The following is a 24,843-nucleotide window of genomic DNA, read 5'->3' as shown; positions in this document are numbered from 1 at the left end:
GTTGTACCATCTGGCCACACAGAATGCTCCTCAGCAGTAGCAAGAAGACTGGAACGTATGTCAGTTATTCAAGGGAAGATATTATGCCTTCTTCAGCCTTTTAATTGACGTAAACCCTGCCTTCACGTTGTGGTTTGAAATTGTTCTCCCACCGAGATGGGTGATACCTGCCGCATGGGATACAACCGCAGAAGTTTTCCGATGCGCATTCACTGCAGTGGAATAAAACCGTATCAGATGTGGACTGCATTGACACAGCACAGGGTGACATCAGTCACGTCTTCTTTCCATGTGCAAAAATACGAGACTCACAAACAACCTTTTTTGCAACAATTACGTCGTCTAATATTAAAATTTCCTCACGAGAGCCGGCATTCTGCTTTCTTTCAGTAATCCCGTGTTACGATGAAGAGCTTTTAAAATTTTTACGAGCTGCCAAGATGTCTGTCTAGTAATATCGCGGCGCTGAGTGCTATGTTAATACGTGAAATGTTTTCAGAGTTGCGAATTTGGACATTCTTCAGCTGTATATCGAAATGTCGACAGTGAAAATTAGTGCCGGACGATTACTCGAACCCGGGTTTGCCGCTTATCACGAGCGGTCGTCAAACCATTAGGCTATCCGAGCACGCTTCACGGCCAGACCCAAACTTCCATAAGTCGTTAGCCATGTGCCTACACAACCTGCACTCGTTCATTCGTTATCTGTATTCCCGAAGAAACATTGTATCGTACTTCTGAACAACAGAGGCACTGCAATAGCATGTCTTAATGGTCGTCTCGGCCCGCCATAAATTCCTCTGATGCGCCAACCCTTTCATCTCAGAGAAACACTTGCAATCTACGTCCTCAGTTACTTGTTAAATAGCCGGCCGGAGTGGCCGAGCGGTTCTAGGCGCTTCAGTCTGGTACCGCGCGACCGCTACGGTCGCAGGTTCGAATCCTGCCTCGGGCATTGATGTGTGTGATGTCCTTGGGTTAATTAGGTTTAAGTAGTTGTAAGTTCTAGGCGACTGATGACCTCAGAAGTTAAGTCCCATAGTGCTCAGAGCCATTTGAACCATTTTTGAACTTGCTAAATGTATTTCAATCTCTGGCCTCCTCTACTGTTTTCACCATTCACAGCTCATGTTAATACGTATTTTATAAGCACACTCGTTTCAACTTAGGCAACTCACATTCCTATCGCTGTTCCTACTCTTTTCGTTTATTTCTGAAATTCCTTTATTTCTTAAATTGATTATGCCAGAACACCTATCTTTGTTAGCCTACACCGTAAAATTTTATACACCATGAAAATCATCTTTTTGAAAACATGTATTTGTGAATTTATGTTTGAGCCACAACACCATTGTTAATCGTTATTGTTGTTATATTGCTCCTCTATCTTTTTCTTTTACTCAGCCAGACCCATTATTCAGTATGTTACATACACGTCGATCAACAGCAGGCTTATACCCCTCCTTCATGAGCTTAGATTTTAAGAATGAAGAGTTTATAGAAAGTCAAACACCTTTCAGCCTTGTGGTTTCCGAACTTATTTTATTTGGCTACCAGTTTCAGCGTTTTACTGCTCTATCGTATGGCCCCTCACCGACGTGTAAGAAGATTCTACCTCGTTTCTGATCAAAACAGGGGCCAACAATAAAGGTATTAATAGATTTTTGCTGTAGCGATCACTTCAACCACCATCTACACATGATCAAGTCGGCAGATGGTGGTTGAAGAGGCTCATAATGTTTCCGTTTTATCTGAGTTACTTCCTTTAGCAGACACATTCGTCTTCTACTTTGGCTCTGTTTATTTTCCTTCTGCTGGTATAGTCTCTATTACTACTAATGATCCTCAATTTCAGTACATTCACCTGATACTATGGTGCCGCATATCATGTTTTACTGTTCACTGAAGCATATGCCGTCGAGTAATGAATCAAGTGTTCTATAATATCAGTGAAAATCCGATTCTATAAAGAATCCAAGTCTCATGTATAAAACAGCTACGGACTTCTGATTACTTTACATACGAGCTAACAAGCTAAACATTTGATGTTAAACTTGTGAGGGAAAGAAAATTTAAAACATTTTTTGTGTTCGAAGATTGGAGGTCGCTAGGTGCTCCAATTATCAGTCAGTGCATGAGTGTAGTGTGGGTGATCTGTACTCCGTTTTAACCAGACGCTGGTTTTTCTCGCACCTCAGTTTTTAAGACTTCATATCGCCTGAACTACGTTCCATGCAGTTACATAATTTTGCTGCTACATTTCAGCGGTTTATGTGGATACTGTCTGCAAATGGAGTTAGTAATAGAGAAGTGAAAAATTAAATGTCATACCTGATGCGTCAGTTTTATTGCACAAAAAACAAAAATGTAGTAAACGCTACACTGGTTCGTTTCATCATTTTGTGCTGGATGTCAGCGGAAAAAATTTACAAAATTTTCGAATTACGTGTAAACTTTGTTGCAAGTCGGTAAGTTCTCTCTGTGTCAAATAGTGGACGAATATAATCTGGGTATTTTAACGTGGTGAATTATCCTGCCTCAAGACGTACACACAGTTTCTAAATGTAATACTTGTGTTATTTTGTAACGTAAGGTTATACTTATTGATGATTAAGACAGAATTAAAATTTTTAAATTCTGTCAGTTTGTTACCGCTGGAATCCCTCAGATAGGCTACCAGCAACTGGGACTATGAACTATGATCCAAGAACCATATGCCGAAATAGCCGTTTCGTAATATAGATAGGGTGGAAGGAACTTTGTGTACCATTACAATTTCTGCTCTATCCTGTTCTAATCATCAAGATGAGTAGGACTAACGAGTTCTACGTTGCTGGGCTCTTCTTGCAAAACACGCTCCTTGAATTTTCACAGTAAAGTGCGCCACAATCTACCATGCCTTCCATATAGCATCTGACTTCTGACTGTGGCGTATTCTTCCAAGTCAGCCATATATCATTCCGAAAGCCTTATTTTATTTAGCTTTTCCATTTTAAAACATTACAGACGCAATATTCGTAGGTATTCAATGATTCTTATGTTTCACATGATGAATCGCCATTAGCATAAACGAACACTCATGGCTTGTTCGGTCTTAAAAATTCACAATTAGTTAAATGTGTGTAAGTTGTGGCTCGCATTCCAATATTTAGATTAACCGTCGACGCTGCGCACATCGTTTAAGTTTAGAAAAATATTTCTGCCGTTGCAAAATCTTGGGATTCGCGAACAGCCTCAAGCATTTCCCGACAGTATCCGTCGGATACGTACACTAGCTGATCAGAAGTACCTGGACACCGCTGTGTAACGATGGACTGACCACTGGATGTCAGGTGGACCCACCGGCACAAAAGAAGGAGGGGGGGGGGGGAGTATTGCGTTTTCTGTAGGAGACACAGTAGCAGTAGAATGGATCGGTCAGAAGAAAGCAACTTCGAACGTGAACTAGTCATTGGAGGTCACCTGAGCGACAAATCCATCAGGGACATTGAAACCCCTCTCAAGTTTCCTGAGTCGATTGTTGGTATGTGAGAGTGAAGTGGAAACTGGAAAAGAACCACAGATACACCGAGGCAAGGCAGAGCTCACGTACCGAGGGACAGGGGCCGTCGGGCACTGCACATGGTAGCTGTGGAAATCCGCCTGAAATCAGTGGAAGAAATCGCTCGTGCAGCCCAGGTGGCACTGTGTGTGTAGGGAGTTAAAAAGAGCGAGCGGCTCCTCATAAGACACAAACGTTTCTGTCGTCCGTACTAAGCAACGCCTGAAGCAGTGTAAAGAGCGACGCCAGCGGACAGTCAGTGGATGCAAAAACAGAGATTTGGAGTGACGGATCTCGCTGTACCCTGAGGTAATCCAATGGAAGAGTCTGGGTATGGCGAAGCCTGCAGGACGTTACCAGCTAACATGAAGTAGGGAGGAAGTAGTGTCACAATACGGCGCTGCTTTTCATGGTTGGGTAGCGGTCCCCTTTCTGCGCTTAAGAAAACGCTAAATGCCGAACAGTATGAACACATTTTATGGCATTGTATACTGCGCGCAATAGAGCAACAGGTCGGGGACGATGACTGTGTCAGCATGACTACGCACCCTGTCTTACAACAGTAGCTTATGTGCAAGTAATGGTTTGTGGACAATAACATTCCTCAAATACTGCTGGTAAACCTTTCGGGGCATAAGGTCGTGTTACACGAAACTCTTCTCTTCTTAACGTTCCGTCCAGAACTGAACTGGCATCTTCAGTCGTGTTGCTCCACAGATGAGGTAAGACTCAACGGAACAGCAACGCTTCTAAAGATGTCCAGCGAATTTCTGGAGGAAATATTAGGAACAAAAGAGTTTCGTGGGCCACGACCTTATATCACGAACGGTTTACCAGCAGCTGTGTCACTCCTTCGTGAAATAGTTCATTCTGTCATCCCTGAAATGAACTGGCCTGCGCAGAATCCCGACCTGAAGTCACTAGGAATTCTTGGGATGAGTTAAAACGTTGATATTGCTCTGGATCCCAACATCCAACATTACTGTCTTCTCTGGTTTCGGCTTTGGAGGAAGAATTCCTCTAAAGACATCCTGACACCACACTGCAAGATTTGAAGCAGTCATTAAGGCGAAGGCTGGACTCAGCCCATCTTAATGTCCACCAACAGGTACAGACACACATATGAAGAGAGAGTGTATCATCAACAACTGACCTATAAACCTCGCTTCTGTTTCTCACTATTTCTCGCAATGAAGAATACGCATTGTGACAGATATAATGTAAAATATCCATTCCCCAGTACGACCAAGGGTTCTGGCTGGTTTTTTTTTGTTGTTTTCAGGGACTCACCACAACTGGAAATGACCTCTGAAATATTCACGATTAGCGTTTCCTCTGCTCCACTGATAGTCTGCTGGGACATTGATTGAAAAGAACCACGACTCCCTCTAATAGCCCGCTCTTCTCTCGAGCGAGGGGGGGGGGGGGGGACGACTGCCAATTCGAATTGTTCATTGTTCACCAGGCGCGACAGTACGAAACTGTATCGAATACCTTCCAATGTCAGTTATCTGGCTATCAACCTACACTGCTGCTTTCCGTCAGATCTGCGAGTCACAAGATCGCTGTTGGGGAAATTCATTACGATTCCTAATTTTTTGTTCTGAAACGGCAGTTATAAAACGTAAGCGTCAAACGGATTTCAAAACTCAACTGACTCTCAAAAAGATTCCCAAGACGGAATTCAGTATGTCGGGGTTTTCTGCGTAGTCATCTGTTTCATTGCCAGTATGTATGACTAAATAGATGGCTTTGGTCCATTGATTGACTTTAAAGTACGACAAAAACGTAAACTGTTCTACTGCTATTCGTCTGAAGGTACGGCAACAGCACAGTAGAATGTGGATTTCAGGCTTTGGTAGGTAAATGTAGCTATACTACTTCCGAGATTGGATGTAAGTTCACTAATACAATGTTTTATTGGATGAAGCTACGACTCCTTAAAGGACTCTCACATTTTATAGTTCAATATTGTGTTTTCAATATTTGGGAGACGCAAAAACGAGCTACTGTCTGGTACTTTTGTTTGACAATAAGAGTATGTTCTGTTTTTTTAGCGCCTGTCCTACCCGTATAACCCAACGGACTACATTAATTAATTTTGCCTTAAACGTCCGGGTTAGAAATTAAGCCTGGCCGCTCGTATCCGATCACTGGTCTATCCTGCTTCATTTCATGACATACTCACATTTTCCAAATGAACTTCACCGCACTCTGTTACCCTTCGGGTCGACGTCTGTGTGACAAAAGCAGTGAATTTCAGTGGAGGTGGCAAGTCCTAGTGTACACTGTACGGAGAGGTAGCTTGTGCTTCCTTACATCATTTTGTGCAGACGGCCCATAGAACACTTCCTCTCTGATGGAGGTACTGAGATTCCAATTTACTACCTCATTATAGCCGTTACTCTGTGTTTTATAAACTGCGATCATACACAACTTAGTTTTGTAGAACATACTGTAGCGGATATCACTGGTTATCTCTTTCTCCGCTTTATCAAGTCATGAATTAACTGTATGACTACATAACTTGATTAACTTCGCGTCAACAACAAAATGCCGAAAATTTTCGCTAACGGTGATTCTGTCATCGTTAGCTACGCTTATACTACAGAACTTGCACCAGTCAGGAATTGATTTCTCTATTATCTTGTGCTGTAACGCGTGAATTCTACACAGCTTTCTTGAACCTTTGTCCCTTTATTGGTCAGGAGCGTAATCAAGGAAAAAGGGATGAGTTTTGAGCCTTTCCCTAACGAAAGATTTTGCTAGATGGTATTAAGATAGTATTATATTTTTAAATGCATTAATTTTCAAATTTAAAAGGAAAGGTCCATCGAATACAGTATTGTGAGAACTAAAACTCTCAAAAATAACAAGAAATCCAAAGAAATTAGAAGCTTCGTTTACTACTCTGTGAACGGGAGACTTTTCTAGCTTCCAGCCGTCACTAAGGAGTTAATGAATATTTACATAAAACAGAATCCTAGCAGCGATTCGAACTCTAGAAGAGATTGCGAACCAAACGACTGAAATCATGATTTGATTCCGAACATAATTTCCCCTACGAATATGAACCAACCGAACTCATGATAAGGAAAATTGCAATAGGATGAGATGATCCACATCACTTTTAGATTTCTCTAAATCAATTTGCTGAAGCAGTCACAAGATAGCATCTTAGTTGAAAAGGGACTCAGTGGCCACTGCGTCCAAACTTGCTCTGTCGTTAGGCTTTTATGCACGGAGACCTCTCTGCTGAGGGGGATTTGGTAAGGCACCGCCGCAAGATGACCAAATTAAAAGCCAGCGAGACCCTCCACCACCCTACGTGAAATGCTGATGGAGGGTCAGTGCAGGCTCTCTGGTCAAGTTTGCTGTAAGAAACTACCTTTTTGTGGTGGAGTCACTCAATATTGTCTTCACTGAGGAATTAAAACCGACGGTGGAACACACTCCCACGGCCACTTTCATTATCTAGCCGTGGTCAGTTGATTTTGGTACACTGACGTGCACTCCTGCCGCCTTCTTAGTTGTAACCATTCCTGGACATTATGACTTTGATATTGGACTTAATTCACGATAGGAATTCGGGCAGACCCATGAAAGACGAATGGTATTTCGGCGATCGTTGTAACGACGCATATTCGTGCCTGGTTCTGCAACCAGCCGATGCTTTTGTGGCAAGTAACTCGCGCATGCACCCACGATCTCGTTCTCGTCAGGCCCAGTAACAAAATTGGTTCAAATGGCTCTGAGCACTATGGGACTTCACGTCTGAGGTCATCTGTCCCCTAGAACTTAGAACTACTTAAACGCAACTAACCTAAGGACATCACACACATCCATGCCCGAGGCAGGATTCGAACCTGCGACCGTAGCGGTCGCGCGTTTCCAGACTGAAGTGCCTAGAACCGCTCGGTCACACCTGCCGGCTGGCTCATAACAGCTTATTTATTTCCTTCCTAGTCTATCGATTATTTTTCCTTAAAGGCTGGAAACAACTCCAACTGCTGCTTTGTTTTGTTTTTTATGTACTTGTTTCTTGGTGGATAGATTGTTTGTGGCAATAGAATTCCAAAGCTCTGTATTCATGGCTTTTCTCATATTGTGATATCTGCGTTCTAATTCCCCATATGTTCGAACTGAATTGCAGGACTCTCTTACACTTCTATAGCCCTGTCATCTGCCCCTAGAAAAGACAAGTCACTACTGAAACTCCTGCTCTAGGTTGTAAGCCCCAATCTTCAACGGCCAGAGAGACAGGCTTTTGCAGCTACGGATAACTTCTCCGTACAATTGCGTCAGTAAGTATCAACTATGAGATTTCCATTTTAATTTGAATGTCTTATGCGATAATCGCGCCCAACCTTTCCCCTTACTGTCTTGTGACAGCGAGAGCGAGAGCACCAGCAGCAGCACAGTACTGTTTGTATAAAGCGTTTATTTTGCATTTTGTTTACGACCTTCCACTAAGGAAGGGATTCTGTTTGTGTTTATCTGCTCTGCATAGTAACTAACAGTTCTTGATAAAACTTTACGTAGTTTTCGTGTTAGATTTCTTAGTGTTTTCTTGATCGTTTAGAACAGAAAGCGCCCTAAAACCGTCTTTGTTTGTTTCGCGGCCGTTAGCCACTAGTCACTTGAATCAGCAGTTGTCTTGTGACAGCCAGAGCGAGAGCACCAGCAGCAGCGAGTACTGTTTGTATAAAGCGTTTTTGTACTTATTTGCTGCGCTTAGCTTTTAAATAGTTTTTCTGGGAAAACCTAGCGTAGTTTTCGCGTCTCGTATTTCAGTGAGTGTTTCTTGATTATCAGAGTAGCTCATCAGAAGATTATCTTGGGAATTTGTCACCGTATAGGGTAGGGTAAACATAGTCATGTGTAGGGACTGTGGTTGTTGTGAGCGGACGCAAGGAGAATTGGCCACTCTTCGGGGGCAGGTGGAGGCTTTGTCTGTTAGGCTCATCGAGCTCGAGGCGCAGGCGTCGGCTCGTAGTGGCGTTGGGGCAACTGTGGTGAGACCTATGCCTACTTCGGTGGCCTTGGAATCACATGGAACCCCTGATGTCGCTGCGTCTTCCGGCAGTGAGCATCTTACCGGTCAGCCATCACTCCAGGGTGAATGGCGGACAGTGGTGGGCTCTCGCGTGCCTGGCCGAAAGGCGAAGGTGGGATCTGGCCGCGTGGCAGCTGCCTTACCCCTTTCCAACAGGTACGGGGTGCTTCCTAGTGGTGATGACATCGTTTCCGAGCCACCACAGGATGCCTCGCCTGTTGGGCCAGTGGCCGATTCTCCGGCAAGGTCCCGACAGTCACAGAGGGCGGGCCTATTAGTTATAGGGAGCTCCAACGTTAGGCGGGTTATGGAGCCCCTCAGGAAAATAGCGGGTAGGTCGGGGAAGAATGCCAGTGTGCACTCGGTGTGCTTGCCGGGGGGTCTCGTCCGTAATGTGGAGGAGGCCCTTCCGGCAGCTATTGAACGCACTGGGTGTGACCGGCTGCAGATAGTAGCACATGTCGGAACGAACGACGCCTGCCGCTTGGGTTCTGAGGCCATCCTTGGTTCCTTCCGGCGGCTGGCTGATTTGGTGAAGACAACCAGCATCGCACGCGGAGTGCAAGCTGAGCTTAATATCTGCAGCATAGTGCCCAGAGTCGATCGCGGTCCTCTGGTTTGGAGCCGTGTGGAGGGTCTAAACCAGAGGCTCAGACGACTCTGCGACTATAATGGTTGCAAATTCATCGACCTCCGTTATTGGGTGGAGAACTGTAGGGCCCCCCTAGACAGGTCAGGCGTGCACTACACACCGGAAGCAGCTACTAGGGTAGCAGAGTACGTGTGGCGTGCACACGGGGGTTTTTTAGGTTAGAGGGACCCCCCCTTGGGCGAAACGATAAAATACCTGACGGCTTACCAGAGAGGACATTATCATCGTTGATAAAGAACGTCCGTCCTCAGAGACCAAAAACAGGAAAAGTTAACGTAATATTGGTAAACTGCAGGAGTATCCAGGGCAAGGTTCCTGAATTAGTATCTCTTATTGAAGGAAATAGTGCGCATATAGTATTAGGAACGGAAAGTTGGTTAAAACCGGAAGTGAACAGTAACGAAATCCTAGACACAGAATGGAATATATACCGCAAGGATAGGATAAACGCCAATGGTGGAGGAGTATTTATAGCAGTAAAGAATTCAATAATATCCAGTGAAGTTATTAGCGAATGCGAATGTGAAATAATCTGGGTTAAGCTAAGTATCAAAGGTGGGTCAGATATGATAGTCGGATGCTTCTATAGACCACCTGCATCAGCAACCGTAGTAGTTGAGCGCCTCAGAGAGAACCTGCAGAACGTCGTGAAGAAGTTTCGTGATCATACTATTGTAATAGGGGGAGACTTCAATCTACCAGGTATAGAATGGGATAGTCACACAATCAGAACTGGAGCCAGGGACAGAGACTCTTGTGACATTATCCTGACTGCCTTGTCCGAGAATTACTTCGAGCAGATAGTTAGAGAACCAACTCGTGAAGCTAACGTTTTAGACCTCATAGCAACAAATAGACCGGAACTTTTCGACTCCGTGAATGTAGAAGAGGGTATCAGTGATCATAAGTCAGTGGTTGCATCAATGACTACAAGTGTAATAAGAAATGCCAAGAAAGGAAGGAAAATATATTTGCTTAACAAGAGTGATAGGGCACAAATCGCAGAATATCTGAGTGACCACCATCAAACGTTCATTTCTGAGGAAGAGGATGTGGAACAAAAATGGAAAAAATTCAGAAACATCGTCCAGTACGCCTTAGATAAGTTCGTACCGACTAAGGTCCAAAGCGAGGGGAAAGATCCACCGTGGTATAACAATCATGTACGAAAGGTACTACGGAAACAAAGAAAGCTTCATCATAGGTTTAAGAGTAGTCGAATCATAGCTGATAAGGAAAAGCTGAACGAAGCGAAAAAGAGCGTTAAGAGAGCAATGAGAGAAGCATTCAACGAATTCGAACATAAAACATTGGCAAACAATCTAAACAAGAACCCTAAAAAGTTTTGGTCATATGTAAAATCGGTAAGCGGATCTAAATCCCCTATTCAGTCACTCGTTGACCACGATGGCACCGAAACAGAGGACGACCGAAGAAAGGCAGAAATACTGAATTCAGTGTTCCGAAACTGTTTCACTGCGGAAAATCGTAACACGGTCCCTGACTTCAGCCGTCGCACGGACGCCAAAATGGAAAATATTGAAATAAACGATATCGGAATTGAAAAACAACTGCTATCACTTAGTAGCGGAAAAGCATCCGGACCAGACGAGATACCCTTAAGATTCTACAGTGATTATGCTAAAGAACTTGCCCCCTTTCTATCAGCAATTTATCGTAGATCGCTGGAAGAACGTAAAGTACCTAGCGACTGGAAGAAAGCGCAGGTCGTTCCCATTTTCAAGAAGGGTCATAAATCAGATGCGAATAATTATAGGCCTATTTCGCTTACGTCAATCTGTTGTAGAATAATGGAACATGTTTTGTGTTCTCGTATTATGACGTTCTTAGATAATACAAATCTCCTTCATCATAACCAACATGGATTCCGCAAACAGAGATCATGTGAAACTCAGCTCGCCCTATTTGCCCAAGAAATTCACAGTGCCGTAGACACTGGCGAGCAGATTGATGCCGTATTCCTGGACTTCAGGAAGGCATTTGATACGGTTCCGCACTTACGTTTAATGAAAAAAATACGAGCTTACGGAATATCGGACCAGGTTTGTGATTGGATTCAGGATTTCCTAGAAGAAAGAACTCAACATGTCATTCTTAACGGTTCAAAATCTGCAGATGTAGAGGTAATTTCGGGAGTACCGCAAGGAAGCGTGATAGGACCTTTATTGTTTACAATATACATAAATGACTTAGTTGACAACATCGGTAGCTCCGTGAGGCTATTTGCAGATGACACGGTTGTCTACAAGAAAGTAGCAACATCAGAAGACTCGTACGTACTCCAGGAAGACCTGCAGAGGATTAATGCATGGTGCGACAGCTGGCAGCTTTCCCTAAACGTAGATAAATGTAATATAATGCGCATACATAGGGGCAGAAATCCATTCCAGTACGATTATGCCATAGGTGGTAAATCATTGGAAGCGGTAACGACCGTAAAATACTTAGGAGTTACTATCCGGAGCGATCTGAAGTGGAATGATCACATAAAACAAATAGTGGGAAAAGCAGGCGCCAGGTTGAGATTCATAGGAAGAATTCTAAGAAAATGTGACTCATCGACGAAAGAAGTAGCTTACAAAACGCTTGTTCGTCCGATTCTTGAGTATTGCTCATCAGTATGGGACCCTTACCAGGTTGGATTAATAGAAGAGATAGACATGATCCAGCGAAAAGCAGCGCGATTCGTCATGGGGACATTTAGTCAGCGCGAGAGCGTTACGGAGATGCTGAACAAGCTCCAGTGGCGGACACTTCAAGAAAGGCGTTACGCAATACGGAGAGGTTTATTATCGAAATTACGAGAGAGCACATTCCGGGAAGAGATGGGCAACATATTACTACCGCCCACATATATCTCGCGTAATGATCACAACGAAAAGATCCGAGAAATTAGAGCAAATACGGAGACTTACAAGCAGTCGTTCTTCCCACGCACAATTCGTGAATGGAACAGGGAAGGGGGGATCAGATAGTGGTACAATAAGTACCCTCCGCCACACACCGTAAGGTGGCTCGCGGAGTATAGATGTAGATGTAGATGTTACAGGGGTTAGACTCATGGGAACACCGCCCGAAATACAGATACTAGGCAACCCTGTATTAGGACTGCTGATATTTTTAAAAATGTCGGGAATCCGATACACCGATATTTAAAAAAAATATATAATTCTTGGCTCTGATATATTGTAAAAAGTATCGATAAATCGACGTAAAAGTATCGACCTACCGGCCTATAAAAATATCGGCTGCACATCCCAAATATACTGCCTGTTTAGAGCTGCATATTTAAGTACCGATTTATTATTAGATATTCTGTACATTAACGACCTAAGTGTCTGCCTATCCCCCTTAGAGCAAGAATTAAAAGGAAAACGATGCACGTTCACGCTTGGCGATAACCACTTTGCTAGCAATGGTGACTGCATGTAAGCAGCACAGTAAAACCGTCCTGTGGGTCAGTCGTTCGGTTTCGTCACATAGACTTGTCCGAAACACTTTATGTCGACTTCTCTGTGTCTCCATTTCTGCCAACGCCAGCGAGATAGCAGTTGCAGTGTCAGAACTGTGTGGCGAAGCTGAACGTTGCAGCTGCTGTTGGCAGCGGCGAGTGCCGCCGGCTGCGCCAGCGCTTCGTCTCGCACGTCTCCGCCCGCCGCAAACCAATCTTATTCAGATTTCTGTTCATCATTTTCAGCACTTGGTTTTAAACAATTTTTAACGCAGCTAGTGTGCTATTTATTCACGTCGGAAATGTTGTGATTCCATTCACACTCTCCCTCTTCCCCTCCTCCTCCTCCCCTGCTCCGCCCCTCCACCCCAGTGCAATCGGACTGCTACTTTTACGCCACCTAATACTTGATAGGAATTTAAGGAGATGGGACCTGGATAAACTGAAAGAACCAGAGGTTGTACAGAATTTCAGGGAGAGCATAAGAGAATAATTGACAGGAATGGGGGAAAGAAATACAGTAGAAGAACAATGGGTAGCTTTGAGGGATGAAGTAGTGAAGGCAGCAGAGGATCAAGTAGGTAAAAAGACGAGGGCTAGTAGAAATCCTTGAGTAACAAAAGAAATGTTGAATTTAATTGATGAAAGGAGAAAATATAAAAATGCAGTAAATGAAGCAGGCAAAAAGGAATACAAACGTCTCAAAAATGAGATCGAGAGGAAGTGCAAAATGGCTAAGCAGGGATGGCTAGAGGACAAATGTAAGGATGTAGAGGCTTATCTCACTAGGGGTAAGATGGATACTGCCTACAGGAAAATTAAAGAGACCTTTGGAGATAAGAGAACCACTTGTATGAACATCAAGAGCTCAGATGGAAACCCAGTTCTAAGCAAAGAAGGGAAAGCAGAAAGGTGGAAGAAGTATATAGAGGGTCTATACAAGGGCGATGCACTTGAGGACAATATTATGGAAATGGAAGAGGATGTAGATGAAGATGAAATGGGAGATACGATACTGCGTGAAGAGTTTGACAGAGCACTGAAAGACCTGAGTCGAAACAAGGCCCCGGAGTAGACAACAGTAAAGGAAACAAAAGAAAAATTTGGAGTAGGTATTAAAATCCATGGAGAAGAAATAAAAACGTTGAGGTTCGCCGATGACATTGTAATTCTGTCAGAGACAGCAAAGGACTTGGAAGAGCAGTTGAACGGAATGTATGGTGTCTTGAAGGGAGGATATGAGATGAACATCAACAAAAGCAAAACGAGGATAGTGGAATGTAGTCGAATTAAGTCGGTTGATGTTGAGGGAATTAGATTAGGAAATGAGACACTTAAAGTAGTAAAGGAGTTTTGCTATTTGGGGAGCAAAATAACTGATGATGGTCGAAGTAGAGAGGATATAAAATGTAGACTGGCAATGGCAAGGAAAGCGTTTCTGAAATAGAGAAATTTGTTAACATCGAGTATAGATTTAAGTGTCAAGAAGTCATTTCTGGAAGTATTTGTATGGAGTGTAGCCATGTATGGAAGTGAAACATGGACGATAAATAGTTTGGACAAAAAGAGAATAGAAGCTTGCGAAATGTGGTGCTACAGAAGAATGCTGAAGATTAGATGGGTAGATCACATAACTAATGAGGAAGTATTGAATAGGATTGGGGAGAAGAGAAGTTTGTGGCACAACTTGACCAGAAGAAGGGATCGGTTGGTAGGACATGTTCTGAGGCATCAAGGGATCACCAATTTAGTATTGGAGGGCAGCGTGGAGGGTAAAAATCGTAGGGGGAGACCAAGAGATGAATACACTAAGCAGATTCAGAAGGATGTAGGTTGCAGTAGGTACTGGGAGATGATGAAGCTTGCACAGGATAGAGTAGCATGGAGAGCTGCATCAAACCAGTCTCAGGACTGAAGACCACAACAACAACAATACTTGATTCACGTAGTCAAAGAGAAAGACTGGACGTTATGAGGGTAGTAAGACTTCTTCACACATTGAAAGCAAAATTGTTCTACTACAATTTAAAAAAAAAGCAGCATGAAATATTAACCAAAATTATGAAAAAACGTAATATATTGTTGAGCAAGGAAAGATAATCATTTGGTTGGTGGGTCTTGTTTCACACGTTGCGAAATTCTGGCCGAATTTACGCCCCAGGAGTGGAATATAGCGAGGGCTCTGTGATGCTTTGCGCAGCCATATTGTGATACTGTGTGGTCCCCATGGGTTCTCTACAAGGTGGCACTACTGCTAAGGATTACGTGAAAGTCTTAGTTGGTCAGGTCCATACCATAGTACAATGTTTATTCCCCAATGATAATGCTAAGTTCCAAGACGACAGAGCCCTGTTCACACAGCTCGCGTAGTGATCACTGACTTTGTGAGCACGAGGAGGAATTATCCCATCTCTCCCGGCCACCGCAGTCACCAGATCTCAGTGTTGTCGACCCCTTGTGGTCTACTTTGAAGAGAACATTGAGTGATCACTATCGACTTCCATCAGTGTTACCTGAACTTACCACTATTTCGCAAGAAGGTTGGTTTAAGAGTCCCTTAAAAACAGCGTGAGACCTATATTTATCCATTCCGAGAGGATTAGAAGCTTCTGAATTCCAACGAGTTTCCCACACCGCATTAGGCACGGTGACGTGTTGTTTTTGTGTTTGTAGTGTTTCCGTATTTTTGTCCACCGCCTGTACCAGTCTCGTTGCGAGTGGTGACGAAACTACAGCATCAACTACAGAGCTTTACAGGCCCGGATTGTACAGGGTTATTACAAATGATTGAAGCGATTTCACAGCTCTACAATAACTTTATTATTTGAGATATTTTCACAATGCTTTGCACACACATGCAAAAACTCAAAAAGTTTTTTAGGCATTCACAAATGTTCGATATGTCCCCCATTAGTGATTCGGCAGACATCAAGCAGATAATCAAGTTCCTCCCACACTCGGCGCAGCATGTCCCCATCAATGAGTTCGAAAGCATCGTTGATGCGAGCTCGCAGTTCTGCCACGTTTCTTGGTAGAGGAGGTTTAAACACTGAATCTTTCACATAACCCCACAGACAGAAATCGCATGGGGTTAAGTCGGGAGATCGTGGAGCCCATGACATGAATTGCTGATCATGATCTCCACCACGACCGATCCATCGGTTTTCCAATCTCCTGTTTAAGAAATGCCTTTTCCGTAAGATTTTCCAAACCGTCGGCTGTGGTACGTTTAGCTCCCTGCTTGCTTTATTCATCGACTTCCGCGGGTTACGCGTGAAACTTGCCCGCACGCGTTCAACCGTTTCTTCGCTCACTGCAGGCCGACCCGTTGATTTCCCCTTACAGAGGCATCCAGAAGCTTTAAACTGCGCATACCATCGCCGAATGGAGTTAGGAGTCAGTGGATCTTTGTTGAACTTCGTCCTGAAGTGCCATTGCACTGTTATGACTGACTGATGTGAGTGCATTTCAAGCACGACATACGCTTTTTTGGCTCCTGTCGCCATTTTGTCTCACTGCGCTCTCGAGCGCTCTGGCGGCAGAAACTTAAAGTGCGGCTTCAGCCGAACAAAATTTTATGAGTTTTTCTACGTATCTGTAGTGTGTCGTGACCATATGTCAATGAATGCAGCTACAGGGAATTTATGAAATCGCTTCAATCATTTGTAATAGCCCTGTATACAGGGTGATTTTTTCCACCGTGTGTACAAACTCGGGTGTTGATCGACGATACAGAACAAATAAAGTCTAGTTAACTTATATCCGGAAGTGTATGCTTTCCATGCTAGAGACCATTTACTCAGTCATACATTGTTACAGAGACTGCGGTCTAATATGCACTTTACCATGCAGCCACAGGATCAGTATGCCTTTAAAATGGTTTCCGTGTGCGTGTACGCGCCGTAGCCTGTTCTGTCTCACACGTTCGCATCGTCCAGGCTGCATCCGAAGTCTCAAAAGCAGCACGAATACGCTGCCCCAGTGTCTCCGCATCTGGAATGGGCTCTGCATACACCATAATTTTGAGATGGTCCCACAACCAGAAATCGCACAGGTTGAGATCCAGTTAACGAGCAGGCTATGCGACTGGGCCCCCTGGTCCGATTCAAATTTTGAAAAAAATGCTCAATTTTCACTTCTCTATCGATCCCTCCACTACTGCGTCGATTGCACGTAATGAAAGTCAGGGTTGTTTCCTCAAAAAGCGAGGAGGAGGAGGAGGGGAGGGGGGTGAGCCACAATATCCTAGTCTTTCATTTGAGGCTGTACACAAGCTACGTGGCAAATATTTGGCCTTCCCCTTTTTAGGGTGTCCCCGAGTCACAGAGAACACGCCCTCTGGTGGACTACTCGGAGCAATGACGCACACTGCTGTGTCAGAGTGAAGGAAATGTGTTCGATACGTGAAGTGAGGGATTCCCTTGCATTCCAGGTTTAGTTTTGCACACTGACCATAATTTATTTTCTTTTATTTTACCTTTGTTTTAACACACTAGCCTTACGATCTATATGCACCACGTGTAGACGGCGAAAACCACACGATGTCGTAATACCTGATTTAGTAAATTATGGACATTAGTGACTTATGGATATTACTTACGACCCATGAAAAGACGGGTTGCTCTACAGCTAGAACGGTATGGCATGCACTTTTATATTTATCCCTTTTTTTTTGTCTGAGGTGCATCACTTAAGATCAAGCGTAGCATGTCTTCCTTTTTTTTTTTTTTTTGTCAGATCTGATATTCATAGACAGTATCGTCATAAACATAAATGCTGACAATAGACAGCAATAAAAATACAGAAATATCGTGTAAATTTATTGCTATCGTACGGTAGTTCTTAAAATAACTGCCTGGTACAGGGAGTTCACAAATTTTTTGATAAGTTTCAGATATTGTAGGTATTTTTTAATATCTTAATTTGCTATGGCTCGTTAAAAGTGAAAGTGACGACATGTTACATTTCGGGGAGGGGAAAGAGGACAAGTTTTGGAGATGGAGGTGAGGGGGAAGGCACCAACAAACTTTGTCGCCCCCCCCCCCTTCCCCCGCCAAACCAGAAACACTAGAACCGCAACTGTTATCGGTTTCATTCAAAAACTGAACGTCAGATTACTGCATGAGTTTCCATAAGGCAGTAGTTTGCTTTCATGGCGTTAGGCTTCGGTGGGAAATGGGTCGATAAGAGTCACTAATACATATTTAATGTTTTTCTTGGTTGTGAATGAGCGACTTGCGCGAGACGTAGCAGTTATGTAGTGTGTCTGTGAATGATGTCAGAGTTATGGTCTTAAGTAAAACCAATGAGATTACCAAGCCCATTACCAAGCAAAGTGGCGCTGTTGTAAGACAGTGGCATCGCATTCAGGGGCCACTTTTCATTGTCCGGCCAACTTATCTAAAATTTCATTTCTTTGGTTAAATCGCTGATGTGTACATAGTTCCGCATAGTCAGCGAGTACACAACTTTCCCACTAGAGTGCGCCCTGCTAAGAACAACAGCGCAGGCGCAGCGCTCGTCCTTCTCCGCACTACGAGATGGCGCTGCCTTAGAGACGGAACAAATTCTGCTTCCGCCAATCCGCATATTAATATGTAACGCAGCCAATGAGATTGCTGCTAACGTAGAACCTTTTCTCCTCGCGGATCATACTCGCGCAGTGATACCTGAAAGCGCGAGGTATTATAACGGGTGTACAGACCTCGGATTAGTCAGTCTGCATTTGTCTGTACCACTCTATAGTCAAGTTTTAGTCTGCACCTAAGAAGATTATCATATACCTGCACATAGCATGAAGATAAATGTATAGACACTTTGTCAAGTATCAGAGACATGTGAGAATAAGATTAACGTACCAAGACCAAAGGAACTTTAGATTGTCCATTCTAAACAGGATCCAGAATCAAGTTACGTAATGTCTATGCTTTTTATTATTTTAATGAATGTGTGTGAAAATTAATCAAGTTCTGTTTAAAGTTGGTCACCATCACTCTGCTACTCTAAGCGTGCAAGTGGCATTTCTATCGTCTGACCTAGCGGCAGAAGATAAACACGCCACGATATGACAACAAGACATATTGCTGACACTTGCCTACTTCGTTAGAGCGACAAGTCAAATAATCTGATGGTGCGTGTACTGAAGGTCTTACAGTACGCACACCACAATCGCTTAACGAAAAAGTCAGCACGGTTCCTTTGCAGGGCATGGCCGAGTTCATATCCCATAGAGATCTTGTGCTCTGTCCCTAATGATCTCGTTATCGACGGGAGGTAAATTCTAAATTTCCATCTTTCGTATTTCCGTAAATCGGAAGGCATAGGAAATCAGAACTGATTTTTCAAGGGTGTGCTAATTTACCGGGTGATCAAAAAGTCAGTATAAATTTGAAAACTTAATAAACCACGGAATAATGTAGATAGAGAGGTACAAATTTACATACATGCTTGGAATGACATGGGGTTTTATTAGAACAAAAAAAAAATTTCACAAAATGTCCGACAGATGGCGCTGGACAGCAAAACGTCAGTGACTGTTACCGTGACGGGTGAGAGGTACGCCGATATGTTACAGAATAGCATCATCCCCAGCCTGGCTGATAAACACCTGCTGGAACGTACGATGTTTATGCAGGATGGCGCTCCACCCCATATTGCTAGACGCGTGAAAGATCTCTTGCGCGCGGACCTCAGTCCGTGCGATTATTGGCTTTGGGGTTACCTGAAGTCGCAAGTGTATCGTGATCGACCGACACCTCTAGGGATGCTGAAAGACAACATCCGACGCCAATGCCTCACCATAACTCCGGACATGCTTTACAGTGCTGTTCACAACATTATTCCTCGACTACAGCTATTGTTGAGGAATTATGGTGGACATATTGAGCATTTCCTGTAAAGAACAACATCTTTGCTTTGTCTTACTTTGTTATTCTAATTATTGCTATCCTGATCAGATGAAGTGCCATCTGTAGGAAATTTTTTGAACTTTTGTATTTTTTTGGTTCTAATAAAACCCCATGTCATTCCAAGCATGTGCGTACCTCTCTATCTACATTATTACATGATTTATTCAGTTTTCAAATTTATACTGACTTTTTGATCACCCGGTACTTCGTGTGTAACGGCGAAAGTTTGAAATGAAAAATTTTGCAGAGAAATATCTGTGTTGTTTACATGGAACAACATTTGTTGTCTATTAATTATCATTAATTGGAGGTAATCGAAGGCATAATGACAGCAGTGAACTACGTGAACATTATTGCGGACAATCTGCATCGCTTCATGCTTGAAGTCTCGCCCAACGGCAATGAGACCCTTCAGCGCCGGCCGTTGTGGCAGTGCGGTTCTAAGCGCTTCAGTTTGGAACCGCGTGGCCGTTACGGTCGCAGGTTCGAATCCTGCCTCGGGCATGGCTGTGTGTGATGGCCTTAGGTTAGTTAGGTTTAAGTAGTTCTAAGTTCTAGGGGACTGATGACCTCAGAAGTTAAGTCCCATAGTGCTCAGAACCATTTAGACCCTTCAGCGGGATAACTGTCCGTGTTGCAAGGTCAGGATCGTGCTACAGTGATTTGAATGGCGGTATAGTGAACTCACACTGACATCTTAGCAGTAAATTTGTTGGTCTGTACCCACTGGAATAATATCGAGCGCCAGCTGCTCGCCCGTAAACCATCATCCCGTAATTTGCGGGAATTGCTTGATCTGCGAGAAGATATCTGATGCCACACACTTCTGAAATCCCGACGAGGACGTGTAGAATGCATGCCAAGCAGAATGTCTGCTGTACTGTTCTGAAAAGTGGAATTATGCGCTACTAAGCAGGTGGTGATAATGCTTTGGTTGATCAGTGTATAGAAAAGGCAAAACAACATTCGGTGAAACTAAAAGCAAAAGCGTCAATATTAAAAATGTTGGGAGGCATTCCACTGCTGAGCGTAGAAGAGAGTGGATATCTTGAAGCAGTTCACTGAAAGCCAGTAACAGTGGTAGAAAATGTCTGTTGATGTTATATAAGAAAAATGGAAGTTGACTTAGAAAGCACAGGGGTTCCATCACTAGCGTTATTCTCACAGAGCTTTGGAATACTTGCAGTCAAATAAGGCAGCTGCCGTTGATAACATCCCGTCGTAATTTTAAAAATCACTGTGCCAAAAGAAATCTACTGGATTCAAACATCGGATTTAATTTTCTGAGATGGTATGTATGGAGCATAGTACTGTATATATGTTTAACATGGACTGTGAGAAAACCGGGAAAGAAAATAATAGAAACGTTTGAGATATTGTACAACAGGAAGATGTAGAATATTAGATGGAGTGATAACAAGGGAGGAGGTTCTCTGCGGCCGGCTTGTGTGGCCATGCGGTTCTAGGAGCTTCAGTCTGGAACCGCGTGACCGCTACGGTCGCAGGTTCGAATCCTGCCTCGGGCATGCATGTGTGTGATGTCCTTAGGTTAGTTAGTTTTAAGTAGTTCTAAGTTCTAGGGGACTGATGATCACAGATGTTAAGTCCCATAGTGCTCATGCGATTTGAAGCCGGCCGGTGTGGCCGTGCGGTTAAAGGCGCTTCAGTCTGGACCCGCGTGACCGCTACGGTCGCAGGTTCGAATCCTGCCTCGGGCATGGATGTGTGTGATGTCTTTAGGTTAGTTAGGTTTAATTAGTTCTAAGTTCTAGGCGACTGATGACCTCAGAAGTTGAGTCGCATAGTGCTCAGAGCCATTTGAACCATTTTTGCGATTTGAACATTTTTTTTTTTTAGGTTCTCTGCAAAATTGCCAAGGAGAGTAATATGGGGAAATCACTGAGAAGAAGGAAGAGTCTTGATAATAGAACATACGACACCAGAGGATAAAAATTGCTGCGGAAGATAGGGTTTGGAATGGGGTGGTTGTTGTGATCTTCAGTTCAAAAACTGATTTGACGGCGTCTTCCAAGCTACTGAATTTTGTGCAAGCTTCTACAACTCTGAATAAATACTGCAAACTAGATCTATTGGAAACTGCTTACTGTATTCATGCCAATGTCTTCCTGTACATCGTTACCTCTAACACTTATCCATTACCAAACTGACAATTCCTTTTGTCCTGTCAACTGATCTCTTCTTTTAGTGAAGTTTTTTTTTCGCTCCGATCAATATCTTCTCGTTAGTTATTCGATCATATCATCTACTCTACGGTACGCTTCTGTAACACCAAATCTTAATGCTTTTATTCTTTTGTTGTCTGAAGCGCTTATCATTTACGGTTCACTTCGGTACAAGCCTACACCCCTCCAGACAAATACCATGAGAAAAGTTTTCCTTACACTTAAATTTGTGTTAAATATTAAAAGATTTTTCTTTTCAGAAATGTTTTTCCTGCCAATCTGCGTTTAACATCGTCTCTACTTTGGCCCTCATCAGTTATTCTGCTGCCCAGGTAACAAAACTTACCTACTACTATTTGTGTATCATTTTCTAATCTAATTCCTTCAACATTGCCTTATTTAATTGGATTACATTTCTTTATCCTTGTTTAACTTTTCTATCTTCATCTTATAACCTCTTTCAAGATACGATCCATTCCGTTCAACTGCTCTTCGAAATTAATTCTCTTTCCAAGTTTCTCCTTTATTTCCTTTACTGCTTGCTTAATGTGCAAATTGAATAACATCGAGGATCGGCTACATCGCTGTCTCACTACTTACGTAACAATTCCTGCTCTCTTCAAGGTATGAAAAAATATAGTACAGTCAGCATCTTCAAAAGCGTATCCTAAATCTACAAATGCTACAGGGTGACAATTATTGAACTATATGAAAAAAACCTAAATAAGATACGAACTACGGCGTGCAGACTCTTTATTCAATATGTGAACGTCACTACAGATATTCTGATTTAGGTCTGACATCATCACTGGCGATGATGTGGCGTAAACGAATATCCAAATTCTGCATGACCCGCTGAAGTGTCGGAACATCGATGCTGTCGACGACCTCATGAATGATTTTTTTCGGCTCAGCAATGACTCTGGGATTATTGTTATACACCTTGTCTTTAATATGGCGCTACGAAAAGGAGTTGCATGTGTTTACAACATGGCGGCCACTCGAGGACCTTGCCAATGTCCTCTGGATACGCCACAGCCAGAACGCGATCCCGAAAGTGCTCTTCCAGGACATCACTCGATGGTATCAATCTCCGTCTTGCATGAACCACATACTGTCGAAATCAGGGTCATTTTGGATAATGGGTATCAGATCACCTTCCAAAACCTTCACGTGCCGTTCGGTAGTCACCGTGCCATCAAGGAGTATCGCACTGATTTTTCCGTGATGAAACTGTGGTGTCATCGCCAGACACCACACTTGCTAGGTGGTAGCCTTTAAATCGGCCGCGGTCCGCTAGTATACGTCGGACCCGCGTGTCGCCAATGTCAGTGATTGCAGACCGAGCGCCGCCACACGGCAGGTCTAGAGAGACTTCCTAGCACTCGCCCCAGTTGTACAGCCGACTTTGCTACAGATAGTTCACTGACAAATTACGCTCTCATTTGCCGATACGATAGTTAGCATAGCCTTCAGCTACGTCATTTGCTACGACCTAGGAAGGCGCCATTATCATTTGCTATTTATCTTGTGATGCATGTACCGTCAGACCGACGTTCACCAATTATGGATTAAAGTATCCCAAAAGCTTCTTACCTTGTTTACTAAACTCCTATAACTGTTCCAGACCTGCGTGAGCTTTACGCGTGCCTTTCGGCTACCAATCATAGTGGCTTGGCTGTCCTGCCAGGTCACAACAGAAACATTGCACACCACACAGTCACCCGTTGAGGGTGAAGAGAGTGGCGATCGCTAAATGTGGATTCTTCTATCGCAAATACGCCAGTTTTGCTTATGACGAATCCATACAAATGATAGTGAGCTGCTTCTCTAAACCAAAGTATACATGCGCATACTATTTCCCATCATGCCCCCGAGGACCGTGCAGTTTGAACATTCCTATCGCAAAGCGTTCAGAAGTTTTGACGATTTTATTTAGTATAATTCAGTAATTGTCAACCTGTATAATCGCAGAATGGCATATATCCAGCAAGTGATTGGGGACGTTGGGTGCAAGTGCTGCTCTGATATGAAGAGGACTTAATGGCAGTCCCAGGAAACCAGTGAGACGACTGACAGTGACGACACAGGAAGAGTACGACTGAGAAGCTGATATTGAATTGATATTAATAACAAACGGCATTTATGGCTTGGGGACAGTCCGCTGCAAGCCACTCCTCCAGGGTAGCGTAAAAGTTAGAGCATTTCGCTAGTGAGCCGAAGACCTGAGTTCGAATTCCAGATTTCGTACAAATTTCCATTCGTCACTTCATTTTCCATATACATATCACAGATGTTTAAGAATCCAAAATGTCTCTGGAACCAAATACACTCCTGGAAATTGAAATAAGAACACCGTGAATTCATTGTCCCAGGAAGGGGAAACTTTATTGACACATTCCTGGGGTCAGATACATCACATGATCACACTGACAGAACCACAGGCACATAGACACAGGCAACAGAGCATGCACAATGTCGGCACTAGTACAGTGTATATCCACCTTTCGCAGCAATGCAGGCTGCTATTCTCCCATGGAGACGATCGTAGAGATGCTGGATGTAGTCCTGTGGAACGGCTTGCCATGCCATTTCCACCTGGCGCCTCAGTTGGACCAGCGTTCGTGCTGGACGTGCAGACCGCGTGAGACGACGCTTCATCCAGTCCCAAACATGCTCAATGGGGGACAGATCCGGAGATCTTGCTGGCCAGGGTAGTTGACTTACACCTTCTAGAGCACGTTGGGTGGCACGGGATACATGCGGACGTGCATTGTCCTGTTGGAACAGCAAGTTCCCTTGCCGGTCTAGGAATGGTAGAACGATGGGTTCGATGACGGTTTGGATGTACCGTGCACTATTCAGTGTCCCCTCGACGATCACCAGTGGTGTACGGCCAGTGTAGGAGATCGCTCCCCACACCATGATGCCGGGTGTTGGCCCTGTGTGCCTCGGTCGTATGCAGTCCTGATTGTGGCGCTCACCTGCACGGCGCCAAACACGCATACGACCATCATTGGCACCAAGGCAG

The sequence above is a fragment of the Schistocerca cancellata genome, chromosome 2, assembly GCF_023864275.1.
Source record: "Schistocerca cancellata isolate TAMUIC-IGC-003103 chromosome 2, iqSchCanc2.1, whole genome shotgun sequence".
Taxonomy (NCBI): Eukaryota; Metazoa; Arthropoda; class Insecta; order Orthoptera; family Acrididae; genus Schistocerca; species Schistocerca cancellata.
Note: the sequence above shows the minus strand (reverse complement) of the source record.